This window comes from Ranitomeya variabilis, chromosome 1 (assembly GCF_051348905.1).
Source record: "Ranitomeya variabilis isolate aRanVar5 chromosome 1, aRanVar5.hap1, whole genome shotgun sequence".
Classification (NCBI taxonomy): Eukaryota; Metazoa; Chordata; class Amphibia; order Anura; family Dendrobatidae; genus Ranitomeya; species Ranitomeya variabilis.
In genome coordinates, this window is record NC_135232.1 from 771,250,054 (window position 1) to 771,271,215 (window position 21,162).

Below are 21,162 nucleotides of genomic sequence, written 5' to 3' on the forward strand. Positions count from 1 at the left end.
GTTTGAACAATCTGTCATTGGCCACTCTAAGCTGAATGTGCCAGCTCTGGTCAGATCGCAAATGCTAAGCAGCTTGAGGCTGGGCAAGTTTCTTTTTTCTTTTTTTTTTTTTTTTTTTGGGGGGGGGGGGTTTATCAAAGCTTTCCCTTACAATTTTATATCTCTTGAAAAGACCCGCTGTGGTGCTAGTTGTCCGTCAATGGCCACTCTAAGCTGAATGTGCCTGCCCTCGTCAGATCGCAAACGCTAAGCAGCTTGAGGCTGGGCAAGTACCGGCATGGGAGACTGGCTGGGAATCCCCGGTACCGTTGACTTGCTATTTTGTTTTTCTCAAAGCTTTCCCTTACGATTGTTTTCATCTTGAAAAGACTAGCAGGCGCGAAAGCAATCGGTCAATGGCCACACTAAGCTGAATGTGCCTGCCCTCGTCAGATCGCAAATGCTAAGCAGCTTGAGGCTAGGCAAGTACCAGCATGGGAGACTGGCTGGGAATCCCTGGTACCGTTGACTTGGTTTTTTCGTTTTGATCCAAGCTTTCCCTGACGATTGTATTCCTCTTGAAAAGAGCCGCACTGGTGTGAACAATCTGTCATTGGCCACTCTAAGCTGAATGTGCCAGCTCTGGTTAGATCGCAAATGCTAAGCAGCTTGAGGCTGGGCAAGTTTCTTTTTTTTTTTTTTTTTTGGGGGGGGGGGTTTATCAAAGCTTTCCCTTACAATTTTATATCTCTTGAAAAGACCCGCTGTGGTGCTAGTTGTCCGTCAATGGCCACTCTAAGCTGAATGTGCCTGCCCTCGTCAGATCGCAAACGCTAAGCAGCTTGAGGCTGGGCAAGTACCGGCATGGGAGACTGGCTGGGAATCCCCGGTACCGTTGACTTGCTATTTTGTTTTTCTCAAAGCTTTCCCTTACGATTGTTTTCATCTTGAAAAGACTAGCAGACGCGAAAGCAATCGGTCAATGGCCACACTAAGCTGAATGTGCCTGCCCTCGTCAGATCGCAAATGCTAAGCAGCTTGGGGCTAGGCAAGTACCAGCATGGGAGACTGGCTGGGAATCCCTGGTACCGTTGACTTGGTTTTTTCGTTTTGATCCAAGCTTTCCCTAACGATTGTATTCCTCTTGAAAAGAGCCGCACTGGTGTGAACAATTTGTCATTGGCCACTCTAAGCTGAATGTGCCAGCTCTGGTCAGATCGCAAATGCTAAGCAGCTTGAGGCTGGGCAAGTTTCTTTTTTTTTTTTTGGGGGGGGGGGTTTATCAAAGCTTTCCCTTACAATTTTATATCTCTTGAAAAGACCCGCTGTGGTGCTAGTTTTCCGTCAATGGCCACTCTAAGCTGCATGTGCCTGCCCTCGTCAGATCGCAAACGCTAAGCAGCTTGAGGCTGGGCAAGTACCGGCATGGGAGACTGGCTGGGAATCCCCGGTACCGTTGACTTGCTATTTTTTTTTCTCAAAGCTTTCCCTTACGATTGTTTTCATCTTGAAAAGACTAGCAGACGCGAAAGCAATCGGTCAATGGCCACACTAAGCTGAATGTGCCTGCCCTCGTCAGATCGCAAATGCTAAGCAGCTTGAGGCTAGGCAAGTACCAGCATGGGAGACTGGCTGGGAATCCCTGGTACCGTTGACTTGGTTTTTTCGTTTTGATCCAAGCTTTCCCTGACGATTGTATTCCTCTTGAAAAGAGCCGCACTGGTTTGAACAATCTGTCATTGGCCACTCTAAGCTGAATGTGCCAGCTCTGGTCAGATCGCAAATGCTAAGCAGCTTGAGGCTGGGCAAGTTTCTTTTTTCTTTTTTTTTTTTTTTTTTGGGGGGGGGGGGTTTATCAAAGCTTTCCCTTACAATTTTATATCTCTTGAAAAGACCCGCTGTGGTGCTAGTTGTCCGTCAATGGCCACTCTAAGCTGAATGTGCCTGCCCTCGTCAGATCGCAAACGCTAAGCAGCTTGAGGCTGGGCAAGTACCGGCATGGGAGACTGGCTGGGAATCCCCGGTACCGTTGACTTGCTATTTTGTTTTTCTCAAAGCTTTCCCTTACGATTGTTTTCATCTTGAAAAGACTAGCAGGCGCGAAAACAATCGGTCAATGGCCACATTAAGCTGAATGTGCCTGCCCTCGTCAGATCGCAAATGCTAAGCAGCTTGAGGCTAGGCAAGTACCAGCATGGGAGACTGGCTGGGAATCCCTGGTACCGTTGACTTGGTTTTTTCGTTTTGATCCAAGCTTTCCCTGACGATTGTATTCCTCTTGAAAAGAGCCGCACTGGTGTGAACAATCTGTCATTGGCCACTCTAAGCTGAATGTGCCAGCTCTGGTTAGATCGCAAATGCTAAGCAGCTTGAGGCTGGGCAAGTTTCTTTTTTTTTTTTTTTTTTTGGGGGGGGGGTTTATCAAAGCTTTTCCTTACAATTTTATATCTCTTGAAAAGACCCGCTGTGGTGCTAGTTGTCCGTCAATGGCCACTCTAAGCTGAATGTGCCTGCCCTCGTCAGATCGCAAACGCTAAGCAGCTTGAGGCTGGGCAAGTACCGGCATGGGAGACTGGCTGGGAATCCCCGGTACCGTTGACTTGCTATTTTGTTTTTCTCAAAGCTTTCCCTTACGATTGTTTTCATCTTGAAAAGACTAGCAGACGCGAAAGCAATCGGTCAATGGCCACACTAAGCTGAATGTGCCTGCCCTCGTCAGATCGCAAATGCTAAGCAGCTTGGGGCTAGGCAAGTACCAGCATGGGAGACTGGCTGGGAATCCCTGGTACCGTTGACTTGGTTTTTTCGTTTTGATCCAAGCTTTCCCTAACGATTGTATTCCTCTTGAAAAGAGCCGCACTGGTGTGAACAATTTGTCATTGGCCACTCTAAGCTGAATGTGCCAGCTCTGGTCAGATCGCAAATGCTAAGCAGCTTGAGGCTGGGCAAGTTTCTTTTTTTTTTTTTTGGGGGGGGGGGTTTATCAAAGCTTTCCCTTACAATTTTATATCTCTTGAAAAGACCCGCTGTGGTGCTAGTTTTCCGTCAATGGCCACTCTAAGCTGCATGTGCCTGCCCTCGTCAGATCGCAAACGCTAAGCAGCTTGAGGCTGGGCAAGTACCGGCATGGGAGACTGGCTGGGAATCCCCGGTACCGCTGACTTGCTATTTTTTTTTTCTCAAAGCTTTCCCTTACGATTGTTTTCATCTTGAAAAGACTAGCAGACGCGAAAGCAATCGGTCAATGGCCACACTAAGCTGAATGTGCCTGCCCTCGTCAGATCGCAAATGCTAAGCAGCTTGAGGCTAGGCAAGTACCAGCATGGGAGACTGGCTGGGAATCCCTGGTACCGTTGACTTGGTTTTTTCGTTTTGATCCAAGCTTTCCCTGACGATTGTATTCCTCTTGAAAAGAGCCGCACTGGTTTGAACAATCTGTCATTGGCCACTCTAAGCTGAATGTGCCAGCTCTGGTCAGATCGCAAATGCTAAGCAGCTTGAGGCTGGGCAAGTTTCTTTTTTCTTTTTTTTTTTTTTTTTTGGGGGGGGGGTTTATCAAAGCTTTGCCTTACAATTTTATATCTCTTGAAAAGACCCGCTGTGGTGCTAGTTGTCCGTCAATGGCCACTCTAAGCTGAATGTGCCTGCCCTCGTCAGATCGCAAACGCTAAGCAGCTTGAGGCTGGGCAAGTACCGGCATGGGAGACTGGCTGGGAATCCCCGGTACCGTTGACTTGCTATTTTGTTTTTCTCAAAGCTTTCCCTTACGATTGTTTTCATCTTGAAAAGACTAGCAGACGCGAAAGCAATCGGTCAATGGCCACACTAAGCTGAATGTGCCTGCCCTCGTCAGATCGCAAATGCTAAGCAGCTTGAGGCTAGGCAAGTACCAGCATGGGAGACTGGCTGGGAATCCCTGGTACCGTTGACTTGGTTTTTTCGTTTTGATCCAAGCTTTCCCTGACGATTGTATTCCTCTTGAAAAGAGCCGCACTGGTTTGAACAATCTGTCATTGGCCACTCTAAGCTGAATGTGCCAGCTCTGGTCAGATCGCAAATGCTAAGCAGCTTGAGGCTGGGCAAGTTTCTTTTTTCTTTTTTTTTTTTTTTTTTTGGGGGGGGGGGGTTTATCAAAGCTTTCCCTTACAATTTTATATCTCTTGAAAAGACCCGCTGTGGTGCTAGTTGTCCGTCAATGGCCACTCTAAGCTGAATGTGCCTGCCCTCGTCAGATCGCAAACGCTAAGCAGCTTGAGGCTGGGCAAGTACCGGCATGGGAGACTGGCTGGGAATCCCCGGTACCGTTGACTTGCTATTTTGTTTTTCTCAAAGCTTTCCCTTACGATTGTTTTCATCTTGAAAAGACTAGCAGGCGCGAAAGCAATCGGTCAATGGCCACACTAAGCTGAATGTGCCTGCCCTCGTCAGATCGCAAATGCTAAGCAGCTTGAGGCTAGGCAAGTACCAGCATGGGAGACTGGCTGGGAATCCCTGGTACCGTTGACTTGGTTTTTTCGTTTTGATCCAAGCTTTCCCTGACGATTGTATTCCTCTTGAAAAGAGCCGCACTGGTGTGAACAATCTGTCATTGGCCACTCTAAGCTGAATGTGCCAGCTCTGGTTAGATCGCAAATGCTAAGCAGCTTGAGGCTGGGCAAGTTTCTTTTTTTTTTTTTTTTTTGGGGGGGGGGGTTTATCAAAGCTTTCCCTTACAATTTTATATCTCTTGAAAAGACCCGCTGTGGTGCTAGTTGTCCGTCAATGGCCACTCTAAGCTGAATGTGCCTGCCCTCGTCAGATCGCAAACGCTAAGCAGCTTGAGGCTGGGCAAGTACCGGCATGGGAGACTGGCTGGGAATCCCCGGTACCGTTGACTTGCTATTTTGTTTTTCTCAAAGCTTTCCCTTACGATTGTTTTCATCTTGAAAAGACTAGCAGACGCGAAAGCAATCGGTCAATGGCCACACTAAGCTGAATGTGCCTGCCCTCGTCAGATCGCAAATGCTAAGCAGCTTGGGGCTAGGCAAGTACCAGCATGGGAGACTGGCTGGGAATCCCTGGTACCGTTGACTTGGTTTTTTCGTTTTGATCCAAGCTTTCCCTAACGATTGTATTCCTCTTGAAAAGAGCCGCACTGGTGTGAACAATTTGTCATTGGCCACTCTAAGCTGAATGTGCCAGCTCTGGTCAGATCGCAAATGCTAAGCAGCTTGAGGCTGGGCAAGTTTCTTTTTTTTTTTTTTGGGGGGGGGGTTTATCAAAGCTTTCCCTTACAATTTTATATCTCTTGAAAAGACCCGCTGTGGTGCTAGTTTTCCGTCAATGGCCACTCTAAGCTGCATGTGCCTGCCCTCGTCAGATCGCAAACGCTAAGCAGCTTGAGGCTGGGCAAGTACCGGCATGGGAGACTGGCTGGGAATCCCCGGTACCGTTGACTTGCTATTTTTTTTTCTCAAAGCTTTCCCTTACGATTGTTTTCATCTTGAAAAGACTAGCAGACGCGAAAGCAATCGGTCAATGGCCACACTAAGCTGAATGTGCCTGCCCTCGTCAGATCGCAAATGCTAAGCAGCTTGAGGCTAGGCAAGTACCAGCATGGGAGACTGGCTGGGAATCCCTGGTACCGTTGACTTGGTTTTTTCGTTTTGATCCAAGCTTTCCCTGACGATTGTATTCCTCTTGAAAAGAGCCGCACTGGTTTGAACAATCTGTCATTGGCCACTCTAAGCTGAATGTGCCAGCTCTGGTCAGATCGCAAATGCTAAGCAGCTTGAGGCTGGGCAAGTTTCTTTTTTCTTTTTTTTTTTTTTTTTTTGGGGGGGGGGGTTTTATCAAAGCTTTCCCTTACAATTTTATATCTCTTGAAAAGACCCGCTGTGGTGCTAGTTGTCCGTCAATGGCCACTCTAAGCTGAATGTGCCTGCCCTCGTCAGATCGCAAACGCTAAGCAGCTTGAGGCTGGGCAAGTACCGGCATGGGAGACTGGCTGGGAATCCCCGGTACCGTTGACTTGCTATTTTGTTTTTCTCAAAGCTTTCCCTTACGATTGTTTTCATCTTGAAAAGACTAGCAGACGCGAAAGCAATCGGTCAATGGCCACACTAAGCTGAATGTGCCTGCCCTCGTCAGATCGCAAATGCTAAGCAGCTTGGGGCTAGGCAAGTACCAGCATGGGAGACTGGCTGGGAATCCCTGGTACCGTTGACTTGGTTTTTTCGTTTTGATCCAAGCTTTCCCTAACGATTGTATTCCTCTTGAAAAGAGCCGCACTGGTGTGAACAATTTGTCATTGGCCACTCTAAGCTGAATGTGCCAGCTCTGGTCAGATCGCAAATGCTAAGCAGCTTGAGGCTGGGCAAGTTTCTTTTTTTTTTTTTTGGGGGGGGGGGTTATCAAAGCTTTCCCTTACAATTTTATATCTCTTGAAAAGACCAGCTGTGGTGCTAGTTGTCCGTCAATGGCCACTCTAAGCTGAATGTGCCTGCCCTCGTCAGATCGCAAACGCTAAGCAGCTTGAGGCTGGGCAAGTACCGGCATGGGAGACTGGCTGGGAATCCCCGGTACCGTTGACTTGCTATTTTGTTTTTCTCAAAGCTTTCCCTTACGATTGTTTTCATCTTGAAAAGACTAGCAGGCGCGAAAGCAATCGGTCAATGGCCACACTAAGCTGAATGTGCCTGCCCTCGTCAGATCGCAAATGCTAAGCAGCTTGAGGCTAGGCAAGTACCAGCATGGGAGACTGGCTGGGAATCCCTGGTACCGTTGACTTGGTTTTTTCGTTTTGATCCAAGCTTTCCCTGACGATTGTATTCCTCTTGAAAAGAGCCGCACTGGTGTGAACAATCTGTCATTGGCCACTCTAAGCTGAATGTGCCAGCTCTGGTTAGATCGCAAATGCTAAGCAGCTTGAGGCTGGGCAAGTTTCTTTTTTTTTTTTTTTTTTGGGGGGGGGGGTTTATCAAAGCTTTCCCTTACAATTTTATATCTCTTGAAAAGACCCGCTGTGGTGCTAGTTGTCCGTCAATGGCCACTCTAAGCTGAATGTGCCTGCCCTCGTCAGATCGCAAACGCTAAGCAGCTTGAGGCTGGGCAAGTACCGGCATGGGAGACTGGCTGGGAATCCCCGGTACCGTTGACTTGCTATTTTGTTTTTCTCAAAGCTTTCCCTTACGATTGTTTTCATCTTGAAAAGACTAGCAGACGCGAAAGCAATCGGTCAATGGCCACACTAAGCTGAATGTGCCTGCCCTCGTCAGATCGCAAATGCTAAGCAGCTTGGGGCTAGGCAAGTACCAGCATGGGAGACTGGCTGGGAATCCCTGGTACCGTTGACTTGGTTTTTTCGTTTTGATCCAAGCTTTCCCTAACGATTGTATTCCTCTTGAAAAGAGCCGCACTGGTGTGAACAATTTGTCATTGGCCACTCTAAGCTGAATGTGCCAGCTCTGGTCAGATCGCAAATGCTAAGCAGCTTGAGGCTGGGCAAGTTTCTTTTTTTTTTTTTTGGGGGGGGGGTTTATCAAAGCTTTCCCTTACAATTTTATATCTCTTGAAAAGACCCGCTGTGGTGCTAGTTTTCCGTCAATGGCCACTCTAAGCTGCATGTGCCTGCCCTCGTCAGATCGCAAACGCTAAGCAGCTTGAGGCTGGGCAAGTACCGGCATGGGAGACTGGCTGGGAATCCCCGGTACCGTTGACTTGCTATTTTTTTTTCTCAAAGCTTTCCCTTACGATTGTTTTCATCTTGAAAAGACTAGCAGACGCGAAAGCAATCGGTCAATGGCCACACTAAGCTGAATGTGCCTGCCCTCGTCAGATCGCAAATGCTAAGCAGCTTGAGGCTAGGCAAGTACCAGCATGGGAGACTGGCTGGGAATCCCTGGTACCGTTGACTTGGTTTTTTCGTTTTGATCCAAGCTTTCCCTGACGATTGTATTCCTCTTGAAAAGAGCCGCACTGGTTTGAACAATCTGTCATTGGCCACTCTAAGCTGAATGTGCCAGCTCTGGTCAGATCGCAAATGCTAAGCAGCTTGAGGCTGGGCAAGTTTCTTTTTTCTTTTTTTTTTTTTTTTTTTGGGGGGGGGGGGTTTATCAAAGCTTTCCCTTACAATTTTATATCTCTTGAAAAGACCCGCTGTGGTGCTAGTTGTCCGTCAATGGCCACTCTAAGCTGAATGTGCCTGCCCTCGTCAGATCGCAAACGCTAAGCAGCTTGAGGCTGGGCAAGTACCGGCATGGGAGACTGGCTGGGAATCCCCGGTACCGTTGACTTGCTATTTTGTTTTTCTCAAAGCTTTCCCTTACGATTGTTTTCATCTTGAAAAGACTAGCAGGCGCGAAAACAATCGGTCAATGGCCACATTAAGCTGAATGTGCCTGCCCTCGTCAGATCGCAAATGCTAAGCAGCTTGAGGCTAGGCAAGTACCAGCATGGGAGACTGGCTGGGAATCCCTGGTACCGTTGACTTGGTTTTTTCGTTTTGATCCAAGCTTTCCCTGACGATTGTATTCCTCTTGAAAAGAGCCGCACTGGTGTGAACAATCTGTCATTGGCCACTCTAAGCTGAATGTGCCAGCTCTGGTTAGATCGCAAATGCTAAGCAGCTTGAGGCTGGGCAAGTTTCTTTTTTTTTTTTTTTTTTTGGGGGGGGGGTTTATCAAAGCTTTTCCTTACAATTTTATATCTCTTGAAAAGACCCGCTGTGGTGCTAGTTGTCCGTCAATGGCCACTCTAAGCTGAATGTGCCTGCCCTCGTCAGATCGCAAACGCTAAGCAGCTTGAGGCTGGGCAAGTACCGGCATGGGAGACTGGCTGGGAATCCCCGGTACCGTTGACTTGCTATTTTGTTTTTCTCAAAGCTTTCCCTTACGATTGTTTTCATCTTGAAAAGACTAGCAGACGCGAAAGCAATCGGTCAATGGCCACACTAAGCTGAATGTGCCTGCCCTCGTCAGATCGCAAATGCTAAGCAGCTTGGGGCTAGGCAAGTACCAGCATGGGAGACTGGCTGGGAATCCCTGGTACCGTTGACTTGGTTTTTTCGTTTTGATCCAAGCTTTCCCTAACGATTGTATTCCTCTTGAAAAGAGCCGCACTGGTGTGAACAATTTGTCATTGGCCACTCTAAGCTGAATGTGCCAGCTCTGGTCAGATCGCAAATGCTAAGCAGCTTGAGGCTGGGCAAGTTTCTTTTTTTTTTTTTTGGGGGGGGGGGTTTATCAAAGCTTTCCCTTACAATTTTATATCTCTTGAAAAGACCCGCTGTGGTGCTAGTTTTCCGTCAATGGCCACTCTAAGCTGCATGTGCCTGCCCTCGTCAGATCGCAAACGCTAAGCAGCTTGAGGCTGGGCAAGTACCGGCATGGGAGACTGGCTGGGAATCCCCGGTACCGCTGACTTGCTATTTTTTTTTTCTCAAAGCTTTCCCTTACGATTGTTTTCATCTTGAAAAGACTAGCAGACGCGAAAGCAATCGGTCAATGGCCACACTAAGCTGAATGTGCCTGCCCTCGTCAGATCGCAAATGCTAAGCAGCTTGAGGCTAGGCAAGTACCAGCATGGGAGACTGGCTGGGAATCCCTGGTACCGTTGACTTGGTTTTTTCGTTTTGATCCAAGCTTTCCCTGACGATTGTATTCCTCTTGAAAAGAGCCGCACTGGTTTGAACAATCTGTCATTGGCCACTCTAAGCTGAATGTGCCAGCTCTGGTCAGATCGCAAATGCTAAGCAGCTTGAGGCTGGGCAAGTTTCTTTTTTCTTTTTTTTTTTTTTTTTTGGGGGGGGGGTTTATCAAAGCTTTGCCTTACAATTTTATATCTCTTGAAAAGACCCGCTGTGGTGCTAGTTGTCCGTCAATGGCCACTCTAAGCTGAATGTGCCTGCCCTCGTCAGATCGCAAACGCTAAGCAGCTTGAGGCTGGGCAAGTACCGGCATGGGAGACTGGCTGGGAATCCCCGGTACCGTTGACTTGCTATTTTGTTTTTCTCAAAGCTTTCCCTTACGATTGTTTTCATCTTGAAAAGACTAGCAGACGCGAAAGCAATCGGTCAATGGCCACACTAAGCTGAATGTGCCTGCCCTCGTCAGATCGCAAATGCTAAGCAGCTTGAGGCTAGGCAAGTACCAGCATGGGAGACTGGCTGGGAATCCCTGGTACCGTTGACTTGGTTTTTTCGTTTTGATCCAAGCTTTCCCTGACGATTGTATTCCTCTTGAAAAGAGCCGCACTGGTTTGAACAATCTGTCATTGGCCACTCTAAGCTGAATGTGCCAGCTCTGGTCAGATCGCAAATGCTAAGCAGCTTGAGGCTGGGCAAGTTTCTTTTTTTTTTTTTTTTTTGGGGGGGGGGGTTTATCAAAGCTTTCCCTTACAATTTTATATCTCTTGAAAAGACCCGCTGTGGTGCTAGTTGTCCGTCAATGGCCACTCTAAGCTGAATGTGCCTGCCCTCGTCAGATCGCAAACGCTAAGCAGCTTGAGGCTGGGCAAGTACCGGCATGGGAGACTGGCTGGGAATCCCCGGTACCGTTGACTTGCTATTTTGTTTTTCTCAAAGCTTTCCCTTACGATTGTTTTCATCTTGAAAAGACTAGCAGACGCGAAAGCAATCGGTCAATGGCCACACTAAGCTGAATGTGCCTGCCCTCGTCAGATCGCAAATGCTAAGCAGCTTGGGGCTAGGCAAGTACCAGCATGGGAGACTGGCTGGGAATCCCTGGTACCGTTGACTTGGTTTTTTCGTTTTGATCCAAGCTTTCCCTAACGATTGTATTCCTCTTGAAAAGAGCCGCACTGGTGTGAACAATTTGTCATTGGCCACTCTAAGCTGAATGTGCCAGCTCTGGTCAGATCGCAAATGCTAAGCAGCTTGAGGCTGGGCAAGTTTCTTTTTTTTTTTTTTGGGGGGGGGGTTTATCAAAGCTTTCCCTTACAATTTTATATCTCTTGAAAAGACCCGCTGTGGTGCTAGTTTTCCGTCAATGGCCACTCTAAGCTGCATGTGCCTGCCCTCGTCAGATCGCAAACGCTAAGCAGCTTGAGGCTGGGCAAGTACCGGCATGGGAGACTGGCTGGGAATCCCCGGTACCGTTGACTTGCTATTTTTTTTTCTCAAAGCTTTCCCTTACGATTGTTTTCATCTTGAAAAGACTAGCAGACGCGAAAGCAATCGGTCAATGGCCACACTAAGCTGAATGTGCCTGCCCTCGTCAGATCGCAAATGCTAAGCAGCTTGAGGCTAGGCAAGTACCAGCATGGGAGACTGGCTGGGAATCCCTGGTACCGTTGACTTGGTTTTTTCGTTTTGATCCAAGCTTTCCCTGACGATTGTATTCCTCTTGAAAAGAGCCGCACTGCTTTGAACAATCTGTCATTGGCCACTCTAAGCTGAATGTGCCAGCTCTGGTCAGATCGCAAATGCTAAGCAGCTTGAGGCTGGGCAAGTTTCTTTTTTCTTTTTTTTTTTTTTTTTTGGGGGGGGGGGGTTTATCAAAGCTTTCCCTTACAATTTTATATCTCTTGAAAAGACCCGCTGTGGTGCTAGTTGTCCGTCAATGGCCACTCTAAGCTGAATGTGCCTGCCCTCGTCAGATCGCAAACGCTAAGCAGCTTGAGGCTGGGCAAGTACCGGCATGGGAGACTGGCTGGGAATCCCCGGTACCGTTGACTTGCTATTTTGTTTTTCTCAAAGCTTTCCCTTACGATTGTTTTCATCTTGAAAAGACTAGCAGGCGCGAAAACAATCGGTCAATGGCCACATTAAGCTGAATGTGCCTGCCCTCGTCAGATCGCAAATGCTAAGCAGCTTGAGGCTAGGCAAGTACCAGCATGGGAGACTGGCTGGGAATCCCTGGTACCGTTGACTTGGTTTTTTCGTTTTGATCCAAGCTTTCCCTGACGATTGTATTCCTCTTGAAAAGAGCCGCACTGGTGTGAACAATCTGTCATTGGCCACTCTAAGCTGAATGTGCCAGCTCTGGTTAGATCGCAAATGCTAAGCAGCTTGAGGCTGGGCAAGTTTCTTTTTTTTTTTTTTTTTTTGGGGGGGGGGTTTATCAAAGCTTTTCCTTACAATTTTATATCTCTTGAAAAGACCCGCTGTGGTGCTAGTTGTCCGTCAATGGCCACTCTAAGCTGAATGTGCCTGCCCTCGTCAGATCGCAAACGCTAAGCAGCTTGAGGCTGGGCAAGTACCGGCATGGGAGACTGGCTGGGAATCCCCGGTACCGTTGACTTGCTATTTTGTTTTTCTCAAAGCTTTCCCTTACGATTGTTTTCATCTTGAAAAGACTAGCAGACGCGAAAGCAATCGGTCAATGGCCACACTAAGCTGAATGTGCCTGCCCTCGTCAGATCGCAAATGCTAAGCAGCTTGGGGCTAGGCAAGTACCAGCATGGGAGACTGGCTGGGAATCCCTGGTACCGTTGACTTGGTTTTTTCGTTTTGATCCAAGCTTTCCCTAACGATTGTATTCCTCTTGAAAAGAGCCGCACTGGTGTGAACAATTTGTCATTGGCCACTCTAAGCTGAATGTGCCAGCTCTGGTCAGATCGCAAATGCTAAGCAGCTTGAGGCTGGGCAAGTTTCTTTTTTTTTTTTTGGGGGGGGGGGGTTTATCAAAGCTTTCCCTTACAATTTTATATCTCTTGAAAAGACCCGCTGTGGTGCTAGTTTTCCGTCAATGGCCACTCTAAGCTGCATGTGCCTGCCCTCGTCAGATCGCAAACGCTAAGCAGCTTGAGGCTGGGCAAGTACCGGCATGGGAGACTGGCTGGGAATCCCCGGTACCGCTGACTTGCTATTTTTTTTTTCTCAAAGCTTTCCCTTACGATTGTTTTCATCTTGAAAAGACTAGCAGACGCGAAAGCAATCGGTCAATGGCCACACTAAGCTGAATGTGCCTGCCCTCGTCAGATCGCAAATGCTAAGCAGCTTGAGGCTAGGCAAGTACCAGCATGGGAGACTGGCTGGGAATCCCTGGTACCGTTGACTTGGTTTTTTCGTTTTGATCCAAGCTTTCCCTGACGATTGTATTCCTCTTGAAAAGAGCCGCACTGGTTTGAACAATCTGTCATTGGCCACTCTAAGCTGAATGTGCCAGCTCTGGTCAGATCGCAAATGCTAAGCAGCTTGAGGCTGGGCAAGTTTCTTTTTTCTTTTTTTTTTTTTTTTTTGGCGGGGGGTGGTTTATCAAAGCTTTCCCTTACAATTTTATATCTCTTGAAAAGACCCGCTGTGGTGCTAGTTGTCCGTCAATGGCCACTCTAAGCTGAATGTGCCTGCCCTCGTCAGATCGCAAACGCTAAGCAGCTTGAGGCTGGGCAAGTACCGGCATGGGAGACTGGCTGGGAATCCCCGGTACCGTTGACTTGCTATTTTGTTTTTCTCAAAGCTTTCCCTTACGATTGTTTTCATCTTGAAAAGACTAGCAGGCGCGAAAACAATCGGTCAATGGCCACACTAAGCTGAATGTGCCTGCCCTCGTCAGATCGCAAATGCTAAGCAGCTTGAGGCTAGGCAAGTACCAGCATGGGAGACTGGCTGGGAATCCCTGGTACCGTTGACTTGGTTTTTTCGTTTTGATCCAAGCTTTCCCTGACGATTGTATTCCTCTTGAAAAGAGCCGCACTGGTGTGAACAATCTGTCATTGGCCACTCTAAGCTGAATGTGCCAGCTCTGGTTAGATCGCAAATGCTAAGCAGCTTGAGGCTGGGCAAGTTTCTTTTTTTTTTTTTTTTTTTGGGGGGGGGGTTTATCAAAGCTTTCCCTTACAATTTTATATCTCTTGAAAAGACCCGCTGTGGTGCTAGTTGTCCGTCAATGGCCACTCTAAGCTGAATGTGCCTGCCCTCGTCAGATCGCAAACGCTAAGCAGCTTGAGGCTGGGCAAGTACCGGCATGGGAGACTGGCTGGGAATCCCCGGTACCGTTGACTTGCTATTTTGTTTTTCTCAAAGCTTTCCCTTACGATTGTTTTCATCTTGAAAAGACTAGCAGACGCGAAAGCAATCGGTCAATGGCCACACTAAGCTGAATGTGCCTGCCCTCGTCAGATCGCAAATGCTAAGCAGCTTGGGGCTAGGCAAGTACCAGCATGGGAGACTGGCTGGGAATCCCTGGTACCGTTGACTTGGTTTTTTCGTTTTGATCCAAGCTTTCCCTGACGATTGTATTCCTCTTGAAAAGAGCCGCACTGGTTTGAGCAATCTGTCATTGGCCACTCTAAGCTGAATGTGCCAGCTCTGGTCAGATCGCAAATGCTAAGCAGCTTGAGGCTGGGCAAGTTTCTTTTTTCTTTTTTTTTTTTTTTTTTGGGGGGGGGGTTTATCAAAGCTTTCCCTTACAATTTTATATCTCTTGAAAAGACCCGCTGTGGTGCTAGTTGTCCGTCAATGTCCACACTAAGCTGAATGTGCCTGCCCTCGTCAGATCGCAAATGCTAAGCAGCTTGAGGCTAGGCAAGTACCAGCATGGGAGACTGGCTGGGAATCCCTGGTACCGTTGACTTGGTTTTTTCGTTTTGATCCAAGCTTTCCCTGACGATTGTATTCCTCTTGAAAAGAGCCGCACTGGTGTGAACAATTTGTCATTGGCCACTCTAAGCTGAATGTGCCAGCTCTGGTTAGATCGCAAATGCTAAGCAGCTTGAGGCTGGACAAGTTTCTTTTTTTTTTTTTGGGGGGGGGGGTTTATCAAAGCTTTCCCTTACAATTTTATATCTCTTGAAAAGACCCGCTGTGGTGCTAGTTGTCCGTCAATGGCCACTCTAAGCTGAATGTGCCTGCCCTCGTCAGATCGCAAACGCTAAGCAGCTTGAGGCTGGGCAAGTACCGGCATGGGAGACTGGCTGGGAATCCCCGATACCGTTGACTTGCTATTTTTTTTTTCTCAAAGCTTTCCCTTACGATTGTTTTCATCTTGAAAAGACTAGCAGACGCGAAAGCAATCGGTCAATGGCCACACTAAGCTGAATGTGCCTGCCCTCGTCAGATCGCAAATGCTAAGCAGCTTGAGGCTAGGCAAGTACCAGCATGGGAGACTGGCTGGGAATCCCTGGTACCGTTGACTTGGTTTTTTCGTTTTGATCCAAGCTTTCCCTGACGATTGTATTCCTCTTGAAAAGAGCCGCACTGGTTTGAACAATCTGTCATTGGCCACTCTAAGCTGAATGTGCCAGCTCTGGTCAGATCGCAAATGCTAAGCAGCTTGAGGCTGGGCAAGTTTCTTTTTTCTTTTTTTTTTTTTTTTTTTGGGGGGGGGGTTTATCAAAGCTTTCCCTTACAATTTTATATCTCTTGAAAAGACCCGCTGTGGTGCTAGTTGTCCGTCAATGGCCACTCTAAGCTGAATGTGCCTGCCCTCGTCAGATCGCAAACGCTAAGCAGCTTGAGGCTGGGCAAGTACCGGCATGGGAGACTGGCTGGGAATCCCCGGTACCGTTGACTTGCTATTTTGTTTTTCTCAAAGCTTTCCCTTACGATTGTTTTCATCTTGAAAAGACTAGCAGACGCGAAAGCAATCGGTCAATGGCCACACTAAGCTGAATGTGCCTGCCCTCGTCAGATCGCAAATGCTAAGCAGCTTGAGGCTAGGCAAGTACCAGCATGGGAGACTGGCTGGGAATCCCTGGTACCGTTGACTTGGTTTTTTCGTTTTGATCCAAGCTTTCCCTGACGATTGTATTCCTCTTGAAAAGAGCCGCACTGGTGTGAACAATCTGTCATTGGCCACTCTAAGCTGAATGTGCCAGCTCTGGTTAGATCGCAAATGCTAAGCAGCTTGAGGCTGGGCAAGTTTCTTTTTTTTTTTTTTTGGGGGGGGGGGTTTATCAAAGCTTTCCCTTACAATTTTATATCTCTTGAAAAGACCCGCTGTGGTGCTAGTTGTCCGTCAATGGCCACTCTAAGCTGAATGTGCCTGCCCTCGTCAGATCGCAAACGCTAAGCAGCTTGAGGCTGGGCAAGTACCGGCATGGGAGACTGGCTGGGAATCCCCGGTACCGTTGACTTGCTATTTTGTTTTTCTCAAAGCTTTCCCTTACGATTGTTTTCATCTTGAAAAGACTAGCAGACGCGAAAGCAATCGGTCAATGGCCACACTAAGCTGAATGTGCCTGCCCTCGTCAGATCGCAAATGCTAAGCAGCTTGGGGCTAGGCAAGTACCAGCATGGGAGACTGGCTGGGAATCCCTGGTACCGTTGACTTGGTTTTTTCGTTTTGATCCAAGCTTTCCCTAACGATTGTATTCCTCTTGAAAAGAGCCGCACTGGTGTGAACAATTTGTCATTGGCCACTCTAAGCTGAATGTGCCAGCTCTGGTCAGATCGCAAATGCTAAGCAGCTTGAGGCTGGGCAAGTTTCTTTTTTTTTTTTTGGGGGGGGGGGGTTATCAAAGCTTTCCCTTACAATTTTATATCTCTTGAAAAGACCAGCTGTGGTGCTAGTTGTCCGTCAATGGCCACTCTAAGCTGAATGTGCCTGCCCTCGTCAGATCGCAAACGCTAAGCAGCTTGAGGCTGGGCAAGTACCGGCATGGGAGACTGGCTGGGAATCCCCGGTACCGTTGACTTGCTATTTTTTTTTTCTTAAAGCTTTCCCTTACGATTGTTTTCATCTTGAAAAGACTAGCAGACGCGAAAGCAATCGGTCAATGGCCACACTAAGCTGAATGTGCCTGCCCTCGTCAGATCGCAAATGCTAAGCAGCTTGAGGCTAGGCAAGTACCAGCATGGGAGACTGGCTGGGAATCCCTGGTACCGTTGACTTGGTTTTTTCGTTTTGATCCAAGCTTTCCCTGACGATTGTATTCCTCTTGAAAAGAGCCGCACTGGTTTGAACAATCTGTCATTGGCCACTCTAAGCTGAATGTGCCAGCTCTGGTCAGATCGCAAATGCTAAGCAGCTTGAGGCTGGGCAAGTTTCTTTTTTCTTTTTTTTTTTTTTTTTTTGGGGGGGGGGGGTTTATCAAAGCTTTCCCTTACAATTTTATATCTCTTGAAAAGACCCGCTGTGGTGCTAGTTGTCCGTCAATGGCCACTCTAAGCTGAATGTGCCTGCCCTCGTCAGATCGCAAACGCTAAGCAGCTTGAGGCTGGGCAAGTACCGGCATGGGAGACTGGCTGGGAATCCCCGGTACCGTTGACTTGCTATTTTGTTTTTCTCAAAGCTTTCCCTTACGATTGTTTTCATCTTGAAAAGACTAGCAGGCGCGAAAACAATCGGTCAATGGCCACATTAAGCTGAATGTGCCTGCCCTCGTCAGATCGCAAATGCTAAGCAGCTTGAGGCTAGGCAAGTACCAGCATGGGAGACTGGCTGGGAATCCCTGGTACCGTTGACTTGGTTTTTTCGTTTTGATCCAAGCTTTCCCTGACGATTGTATTCCTCTTGAAAAGAGCCGCACTGGTGTGAACAATCTGTCATTGGCCACTCTAAGCTGAATGTGCCAGCTCTGGTTAGATCGCAAATGCTAAGCAGCTTGAGGCTGGGCAAGTTTCTTTTTTTTTTTTTTTTTTTGGGGGGGGGGTTTATCAAAGCTTTTCCTTACAATTTTATATCTCTTGAAAAGACCCGCTGTGGTGCTAGTTGTCCGTCAATGGCCACTCTAAGCTGAATGTGCCTGCCCTCGTCAGATCGCAAACGCTAAGCAGCTTGAGGCTGGGCAAGTACCGGCATGGGAGACTGGCTGGGAATCCCCGGTACCGTTGACTTGCTATTTTGTTTTTCTCAAAGCTTTCCCTTACGATTGTTTTCATCTTGAAAAGACTAGCAGACGCGAAAGCAATCGGTCAATGGCCACACTAAGCTGAATGTGCCTGCCCTCGTCAGATCGCAAATGCTAAGCAGCTTGGGGCTAGGCAAGTACCAGCATGGGAGACTGGCTGGGAATCCCTGGTACCGTTGACTTGGTTTTTTCGTTTTGATCCAAGCTTTCCCTAACGATTGTATTCCTCTTGAAAAGAGCCGCACTGGTGTGAACAATTTGTCATTGGCCACTCTAAGCTGAATGTGCCAGCTCTGGTCAGATCGCAAATGCTAAGCAGCTTGAGGCTGGGCAAGTTTCTTTTTTTTTTTTTTGGGGGGGGGGGTTTATCAAAGCTTTCCCTTACAATTTTATATCTCTTGAAAAGACCCGCTGTGGTGCTAGTTTTCCGTCAATGGCCACTCTAAGCTGCATGTGCCTGCCCTCGTCAGATCGCAAACGCTAAGCAGCTTGAGGCTGGGCAAGTACCGGCATGGGAGACTGGCTGGGAATCCCCGGTACCGCTGACTTGCTATTTTTTTTTTCTCAAAGCTTTCCCTTACGATTGTTTTCATCTTGAAAAGACTAGCAGACGCGAAAGCAATCGGTCAATGGCCACACTAAGCTGAATGTGCCTGCCCTCGTCAGATCGCAAATGCTAAGCAGCTTGAGGCTAGGCAAGTACCAGCATGGGAGACTGGCTGGGAATCCCTGGTACCGTTGACTTGGTTTTTTCGTTTTGATCCAAGCTTTCCCTGACGATTGTATTCCTCTTGAAAAGAGCCGCACTGGTTTGAACAATCTGTCATTGGCCACTCTAAGCTGAATGTGCCAGCTCTGGTCAGATCGCAAATGCTAAGCAGCTTGAGGCTGGGCAAGTTTCTTTTTTCTTTTTTTTTTTTTTTTTTGGGGGGGGGGTTTATCAAAGCTTTGCCTTACAATTTTATATCTCTTGAAAAGACCCGCTGTGGTGCTAGTTGTCCGTCAATGGCCACTCTAAGCTGAATGTGCCTGCCCTCGTCAGATCGCAAACGCTAAGCAGCTTGAGGCTGGGCAAGTACCGGCATGGGAGACTGGCTGGGAATCCCCGGTACCGTTGACTTGCTATTTTGTTTTTCTCAAAGCTTTCCCTTACGATTGTTTTCATCTTGAAAAGACTAGCAGACGCGAAAGCAATCGGTCAATGGCCACACTAAGCTGAATGTGCCTGCCCTCGTCAGATCGCAAATGCTAAGCAGCTTGAGGCTAGGCAAGTACCAGCATGGGAGACTGGCTGGGAATCCCTGGTACCGTTGACTTGGTTTTTTCGTTTTGATCCAAGCTTTCCCTGACGATTGTATTCCTCTTGAAAAGAGCCGCACTGGTTTGAACAATCTGTCATTGGCCACTCTAAGCTGAATGTGCCAGCTCTGGTCAGATCGCAAATGCTAAGCAGCTTGAGGCTGGGCAAGTTTCTTTTTTCTTTTTTTTTTTTTTTTTTTGGGGGGGGGGGGTTTATCAAAGCTTTCCCTTACAATTTTATATCTCTTGAAAAGACCCGCTGTGGTGCTAGTTGTCCGTCAATGGCCACTCTAAGCTGAATGTGCCTGCCCTCGTCAGATCGCAAACGCTAAGCAGCTTGAGGCTGGGCAAGTACCGGCATGGGAGACTGGCTGGGAATCCCCGGTACCGTTGACTTGCTATTTTGTTTTTCTCAAAGCTTTCCCTTACGATTGTTTTCATCTTGAAAAGACTAGCAGGCGCGAAAGCAATCGGTCAATGGCCACACTAAGCTGAATGTGCCTGCCCTCGTCAGATCGCAAATGCTAAGCAGCTTGAGGCTAGGCAAGTACCAGCATGGGAGACTGGCTGGGAATCCCTGGTACCGTTGACTTGGTTTTTTCGTTTTGATCCAAGCTTTCCCTGACGATTGTATTCCTCTTGAAAAGAGCCGCACTGGTGTGAACAATCTGTCATTGGCCACTCTAAGCTGAATGTGCCAGCTCTGGTTAGATCGCAAATGCTAAGCAGCTTGAGGCTGGGCAAGTTTCTTTTTTTTTTTTTTTTTTGGGGGGGGGGGTTTATCAAAGCTTTCCCTTACAATTTTATATCTCTTGAAAAGACCCGCTGTGGTGCTAGTTGTCCGTCAATGGCCACTCTAAGCTGAATGTGCCTGCCCTCGTCAGATCGCAAACGCTAAGCAGCTTGAGGCTGGGCAAGTACCGGCATGGGAGACTGGCTGGGAATCCCCGGTACCGTTGACTTGCTATTTTGTTTTTCTCAAAGCTTTCCCTTACGATTGTTTTCATCTTGAAAAGACTAGCAGACGCGAAAGCAATCGGTCAATGGCCACACTAAGCTGAATGTGCCTGCCCTCGTCAGATCGCAAATGCTAAGCAGCTTGGGGCTAGGCAAGTACCAGCATGGGAGACTGGCTGGGAATCCCTGGTACCGTTGACTTGGTTTTTTCGTTTTGATCCAAGCTTTCCCTAACGATTGTATTCCTCTTGAAAAGAGCCGCACTGGTGTGAACAATTTGTCATTGGCCACTCTAAGCTGAATGTGCCAGCTCTGGTCAGATCGCAAATGCTAAGCAGCTTGAGGCTGGGCAAGTTTCTTTTTTTTTTTTTTGGGGGGGGGGTTTATCAAAGCTTTCCCTTACAATTTTATATCTCTTGAAAAGACCCGCTGTGGTGCTAGTTTTCCGTCAATGGCCACTCTAAGCTGCATGTGCCTGCCCTCGTCAGATCGCAAACGCTAAGCAGCTTGAGGCTGGGCAAGTACCGGCATGGGAGACTGGCTGGGAATCCCCGGTACCGTTGACTTGCTATTTTTTTTTCTCAAAGCTTTCCCTTACGATTGTTTTCATCTTGAAAAGACTAGCAGACGCGAAAGCAATCGGTCAATGGCCACACTAAGCTGAATGTGCCTGCCCTCGTCAGATCGCAAATGCTAAGCAGCTTGAGGCTAGGCAAGTACCAGCATGGGAGACTGGCTGGGAATCCCTGGTACCGTTGACTTGGTTTTTTCGTTTTGATCCAAGCTTTCCCTGACGATTGTATTCCTCTTGAAAAGAGCCGCACTGGTTTGAACAATCTGTCATTGGCCACTCTAAGCTGAATGTGCCAGCTCTGGTCAGATCGCAAATGCTAAGCAGCTTGAGGCTGGGCAAGTTTCTTTTTTCTTTTTTTTTTTTTTTTTTGGGGGGGGGGGGTTTATCAAAGCTTTCCCTTACAATTTTATATCTCTTGAAAAGACCCGCTGTGGTGCTAGTTGTCCGTCAATGGCCACTCTAAGCTGAATGTGCCTGCCCTCGTCAGATCGCAAACGCTAAGCAGCTTGAGGCTGGGCAAGTACCGGCATGGGAGACTGGCTGGGAATCCCCGGTACCGTTGACTTGCTATTTTGTTTTTCTCAAAGCTTTCCCTTACGATTGTTTTCATCTTGAAAAGACTA

The 21,162-nt window shown here is 47.9% G+C and overlaps 69 pseudogenes; all 69 read left to right on the plus strand.

Moving 5' to 3' along the window:
* Window positions 1–195: 195 nt before the first annotated feature.
* LOC143800171 (5S ribosomal RNA) lies at window positions 196–314 on the plus strand (annotated as a pseudogene).
* Window positions 315–391: 77 nt separating this feature from the next.
* LOC143797814 (5S ribosomal RNA) lies at window positions 392–510 on the plus strand (annotated as a pseudogene).
* A 251-nt stretch (window positions 511–761) lies between these two features.
* LOC143800172 (5S ribosomal RNA) lies at window positions 762–880 on the plus strand (annotated as a pseudogene).
* A 77-nt stretch (window positions 881–957) lies between these two features.
* LOC143798369 (5S ribosomal RNA) lies at window positions 958–1,076 on the plus strand (annotated as a pseudogene).
* A 246-nt stretch (window positions 1,077–1,322) lies between these two features.
* LOC143800661 (5S ribosomal RNA) lies at window positions 1,323–1,441 on the plus strand (annotated as a pseudogene).
* A 76-nt stretch (window positions 1,442–1,517) lies between these two features.
* Window positions 1,518–1,636, plus strand: LOC143797816 (5S ribosomal RNA; annotated as a pseudogene).
* A 259-nt stretch (window positions 1,637–1,895) lies between these two features.
* LOC143800174 (5S ribosomal RNA) lies at window positions 1,896–2,014 on the plus strand (annotated as a pseudogene).
* A 77-nt stretch (window positions 2,015–2,091) lies between these two features.
* Window positions 2,092–2,210, plus strand: LOC143798706 (5S ribosomal RNA; annotated as a pseudogene).
* Window positions 2,211–2,461: 251 nt separating this feature from the next.
* On the plus strand, window positions 2,462–2,580 carry LOC143800175 (5S ribosomal RNA; annotated as a pseudogene).
* Window positions 2,581–2,657: 77 nt separating this feature from the next.
* Window positions 2,658–2,776, plus strand: LOC143798370 (5S ribosomal RNA; annotated as a pseudogene).
* Window positions 2,777–3,219: 443 nt separating this feature from the next.
* On the plus strand, window positions 3,220–3,338 carry LOC143797817 (5S ribosomal RNA; annotated as a pseudogene).
* Window positions 3,339–3,595: 257 nt separating this feature from the next.
* On the plus strand, window positions 3,596–3,714 carry LOC143800176 (5S ribosomal RNA; annotated as a pseudogene).
* Window positions 3,715–3,791: 77 nt separating this feature from the next.
* LOC143797818 (5S ribosomal RNA) lies at window positions 3,792–3,910 on the plus strand (annotated as a pseudogene).
* Window positions 3,911–4,170: 260 nt separating this feature from the next.
* LOC143800178 (5S ribosomal RNA) lies at window positions 4,171–4,289 on the plus strand (annotated as a pseudogene).
* A 77-nt stretch (window positions 4,290–4,366) lies between these two features.
* LOC143797819 (5S ribosomal RNA) lies at window positions 4,367–4,485 on the plus strand (annotated as a pseudogene).
* Window positions 4,486–4,736: 251 nt separating this feature from the next.
* LOC143800179 (5S ribosomal RNA) lies at window positions 4,737–4,855 on the plus strand (annotated as a pseudogene).
* A 77-nt stretch (window positions 4,856–4,932) lies between these two features.
* Window positions 4,933–5,051, plus strand: LOC143798371 (5S ribosomal RNA; annotated as a pseudogene).
* A 246-nt stretch (window positions 5,052–5,297) lies between these two features.
* Window positions 5,298–5,416, plus strand: LOC143800662 (5S ribosomal RNA; annotated as a pseudogene).
* A 76-nt stretch (window positions 5,417–5,492) lies between these two features.
* On the plus strand, window positions 5,493–5,611 carry LOC143797820 (5S ribosomal RNA; annotated as a pseudogene).
* Window positions 5,612–5,871: 260 nt separating this feature from the next.
* Window positions 5,872–5,990, plus strand: LOC143800180 (5S ribosomal RNA; annotated as a pseudogene).
* Window positions 5,991–6,067: 77 nt separating this feature from the next.
* LOC143798373 (5S ribosomal RNA) lies at window positions 6,068–6,186 on the plus strand (annotated as a pseudogene).
* Window positions 6,187–6,432: 246 nt separating this feature from the next.
* LOC143800181 (5S ribosomal RNA) lies at window positions 6,433–6,551 on the plus strand (annotated as a pseudogene).
* A 77-nt stretch (window positions 6,552–6,628) lies between these two features.
* On the plus strand, window positions 6,629–6,747 carry LOC143797822 (5S ribosomal RNA; annotated as a pseudogene).
* A 251-nt stretch (window positions 6,748–6,998) lies between these two features.
* Window positions 6,999–7,117, plus strand: LOC143800182 (5S ribosomal RNA; annotated as a pseudogene).
* Window positions 7,118–7,194: 77 nt separating this feature from the next.
* On the plus strand, window positions 7,195–7,313 carry LOC143798374 (5S ribosomal RNA; annotated as a pseudogene).
* A 246-nt stretch (window positions 7,314–7,559) lies between these two features.
* On the plus strand, window positions 7,560–7,678 carry LOC143800663 (5S ribosomal RNA; annotated as a pseudogene).
* A 76-nt stretch (window positions 7,679–7,754) lies between these two features.
* On the plus strand, window positions 7,755–7,873 carry LOC143797823 (5S ribosomal RNA; annotated as a pseudogene).
* Window positions 7,874–8,133: 260 nt separating this feature from the next.
* Window positions 8,134–8,252, plus strand: LOC143800183 (5S ribosomal RNA; annotated as a pseudogene).
* Window positions 8,253–8,329: 77 nt separating this feature from the next.
* On the plus strand, window positions 8,330–8,448 carry LOC143798707 (5S ribosomal RNA; annotated as a pseudogene).
* Window positions 8,449–8,699: 251 nt separating this feature from the next.
* Window positions 8,700–8,818, plus strand: LOC143800184 (5S ribosomal RNA; annotated as a pseudogene).
* Window positions 8,819–8,895: 77 nt separating this feature from the next.
* Window positions 8,896–9,014, plus strand: LOC143798375 (5S ribosomal RNA; annotated as a pseudogene).
* Window positions 9,015–9,457: 443 nt separating this feature from the next.
* On the plus strand, window positions 9,458–9,576 carry LOC143797824 (5S ribosomal RNA; annotated as a pseudogene).
* Window positions 9,577–9,833: 257 nt separating this feature from the next.
* LOC143800185 (5S ribosomal RNA) lies at window positions 9,834–9,952 on the plus strand (annotated as a pseudogene).
* Window positions 9,953–10,029: 77 nt separating this feature from the next.
* On the plus strand, window positions 10,030–10,148 carry LOC143797825 (5S ribosomal RNA; annotated as a pseudogene).
* Window positions 10,149–10,399: 251 nt separating this feature from the next.
* LOC143800186 (5S ribosomal RNA) lies at window positions 10,400–10,518 on the plus strand (annotated as a pseudogene).
* A 77-nt stretch (window positions 10,519–10,595) lies between these two features.
* LOC143798376 (5S ribosomal RNA) lies at window positions 10,596–10,714 on the plus strand (annotated as a pseudogene).
* Window positions 10,715–10,960: 246 nt separating this feature from the next.
* Window positions 10,961–11,079, plus strand: LOC143800664 (5S ribosomal RNA; annotated as a pseudogene).
* Window positions 11,080–11,155: 76 nt separating this feature from the next.
* On the plus strand, window positions 11,156–11,274 carry LOC143797826 (5S ribosomal RNA; annotated as a pseudogene).
* Window positions 11,275–11,533: 259 nt separating this feature from the next.
* On the plus strand, window positions 11,534–11,652 carry LOC143800187 (5S ribosomal RNA; annotated as a pseudogene).
* Window positions 11,653–11,729: 77 nt separating this feature from the next.
* Window positions 11,730–11,848, plus strand: LOC143798708 (5S ribosomal RNA; annotated as a pseudogene).
* A 251-nt stretch (window positions 11,849–12,099) lies between these two features.
* On the plus strand, window positions 12,100–12,218 carry LOC143800189 (5S ribosomal RNA; annotated as a pseudogene).
* Window positions 12,219–12,295: 77 nt separating this feature from the next.
* Window positions 12,296–12,414, plus strand: LOC143798377 (5S ribosomal RNA; annotated as a pseudogene).
* Window positions 12,415–12,857: 443 nt separating this feature from the next.
* On the plus strand, window positions 12,858–12,976 carry LOC143797828 (5S ribosomal RNA; annotated as a pseudogene).
* A 259-nt stretch (window positions 12,977–13,235) lies between these two features.
* Window positions 13,236–13,354, plus strand: LOC143800190 (5S ribosomal RNA; annotated as a pseudogene).
* A 77-nt stretch (window positions 13,355–13,431) lies between these two features.
* Window positions 13,432–13,550, plus strand: LOC143797829 (5S ribosomal RNA; annotated as a pseudogene).
* A 251-nt stretch (window positions 13,551–13,801) lies between these two features.
* LOC143800191 (5S ribosomal RNA) lies at window positions 13,802–13,920 on the plus strand (annotated as a pseudogene).
* Window positions 13,921–13,997: 77 nt separating this feature from the next.
* LOC143798378 (5S ribosomal RNA) lies at window positions 13,998–14,116 on the plus strand (annotated as a pseudogene).
* Window positions 14,117–14,373: 257 nt separating this feature from the next.
* On the plus strand, window positions 14,374–14,492 carry LOC143800494 (5S ribosomal RNA; annotated as a pseudogene).
* Window positions 14,493–14,934: 442 nt separating this feature from the next.
* LOC143797830 (5S ribosomal RNA) lies at window positions 14,935–15,053 on the plus strand (annotated as a pseudogene).
* A 258-nt stretch (window positions 15,054–15,311) lies between these two features.
* Window positions 15,312–15,430, plus strand: LOC143800192 (5S ribosomal RNA; annotated as a pseudogene).
* Window positions 15,431–15,507: 77 nt separating this feature from the next.
* LOC143797831 (5S ribosomal RNA) lies at window positions 15,508–15,626 on the plus strand (annotated as a pseudogene).
* A 248-nt stretch (window positions 15,627–15,874) lies between these two features.
* On the plus strand, window positions 15,875–15,993 carry LOC143800193 (5S ribosomal RNA; annotated as a pseudogene).
* A 77-nt stretch (window positions 15,994–16,070) lies between these two features.
* Window positions 16,071–16,189, plus strand: LOC143798379 (5S ribosomal RNA; annotated as a pseudogene).
* Window positions 16,190–16,435: 246 nt separating this feature from the next.
* Window positions 16,436–16,554, plus strand: LOC143800194 (5S ribosomal RNA; annotated as a pseudogene).
* Window positions 16,555–16,631: 77 nt separating this feature from the next.
* On the plus strand, window positions 16,632–16,750 carry LOC143797832 (5S ribosomal RNA; annotated as a pseudogene).
* A 260-nt stretch (window positions 16,751–17,010) lies between these two features.
* On the plus strand, window positions 17,011–17,129 carry LOC143800195 (5S ribosomal RNA; annotated as a pseudogene).
* A 77-nt stretch (window positions 17,130–17,206) lies between these two features.
* Window positions 17,207–17,325, plus strand: LOC143798709 (5S ribosomal RNA; annotated as a pseudogene).
* Window positions 17,326–17,576: 251 nt separating this feature from the next.
* Window positions 17,577–17,695, plus strand: LOC143800196 (5S ribosomal RNA; annotated as a pseudogene).
* Window positions 17,696–17,772: 77 nt separating this feature from the next.
* Window positions 17,773–17,891, plus strand: LOC143798380 (5S ribosomal RNA; annotated as a pseudogene).
* Window positions 17,892–18,334: 443 nt separating this feature from the next.
* On the plus strand, window positions 18,335–18,453 carry LOC143797833 (5S ribosomal RNA; annotated as a pseudogene).
* A 257-nt stretch (window positions 18,454–18,710) lies between these two features.
* On the plus strand, window positions 18,711–18,829 carry LOC143800197 (5S ribosomal RNA; annotated as a pseudogene).
* Window positions 18,830–18,906: 77 nt separating this feature from the next.
* On the plus strand, window positions 18,907–19,025 carry LOC143797834 (5S ribosomal RNA; annotated as a pseudogene).
* A 260-nt stretch (window positions 19,026–19,285) lies between these two features.
* On the plus strand, window positions 19,286–19,404 carry LOC143800198 (5S ribosomal RNA; annotated as a pseudogene).
* A 77-nt stretch (window positions 19,405–19,481) lies between these two features.
* LOC143797835 (5S ribosomal RNA) lies at window positions 19,482–19,600 on the plus strand (annotated as a pseudogene).
* A 251-nt stretch (window positions 19,601–19,851) lies between these two features.
* LOC143800200 (5S ribosomal RNA) lies at window positions 19,852–19,970 on the plus strand (annotated as a pseudogene).
* A 77-nt stretch (window positions 19,971–20,047) lies between these two features.
* On the plus strand, window positions 20,048–20,166 carry LOC143798381 (5S ribosomal RNA; annotated as a pseudogene).
* Window positions 20,167–20,412: 246 nt separating this feature from the next.
* LOC143800666 (5S ribosomal RNA) lies at window positions 20,413–20,531 on the plus strand (annotated as a pseudogene).
* Window positions 20,532–20,607: 76 nt separating this feature from the next.
* LOC143797836 (5S ribosomal RNA) lies at window positions 20,608–20,726 on the plus strand (annotated as a pseudogene).
* A 259-nt stretch (window positions 20,727–20,985) lies between these two features.
* On the plus strand, window positions 20,986–21,104 carry LOC143800201 (5S ribosomal RNA; annotated as a pseudogene).
* Window positions 21,105–21,162: the final 58 nt, after the last annotated feature.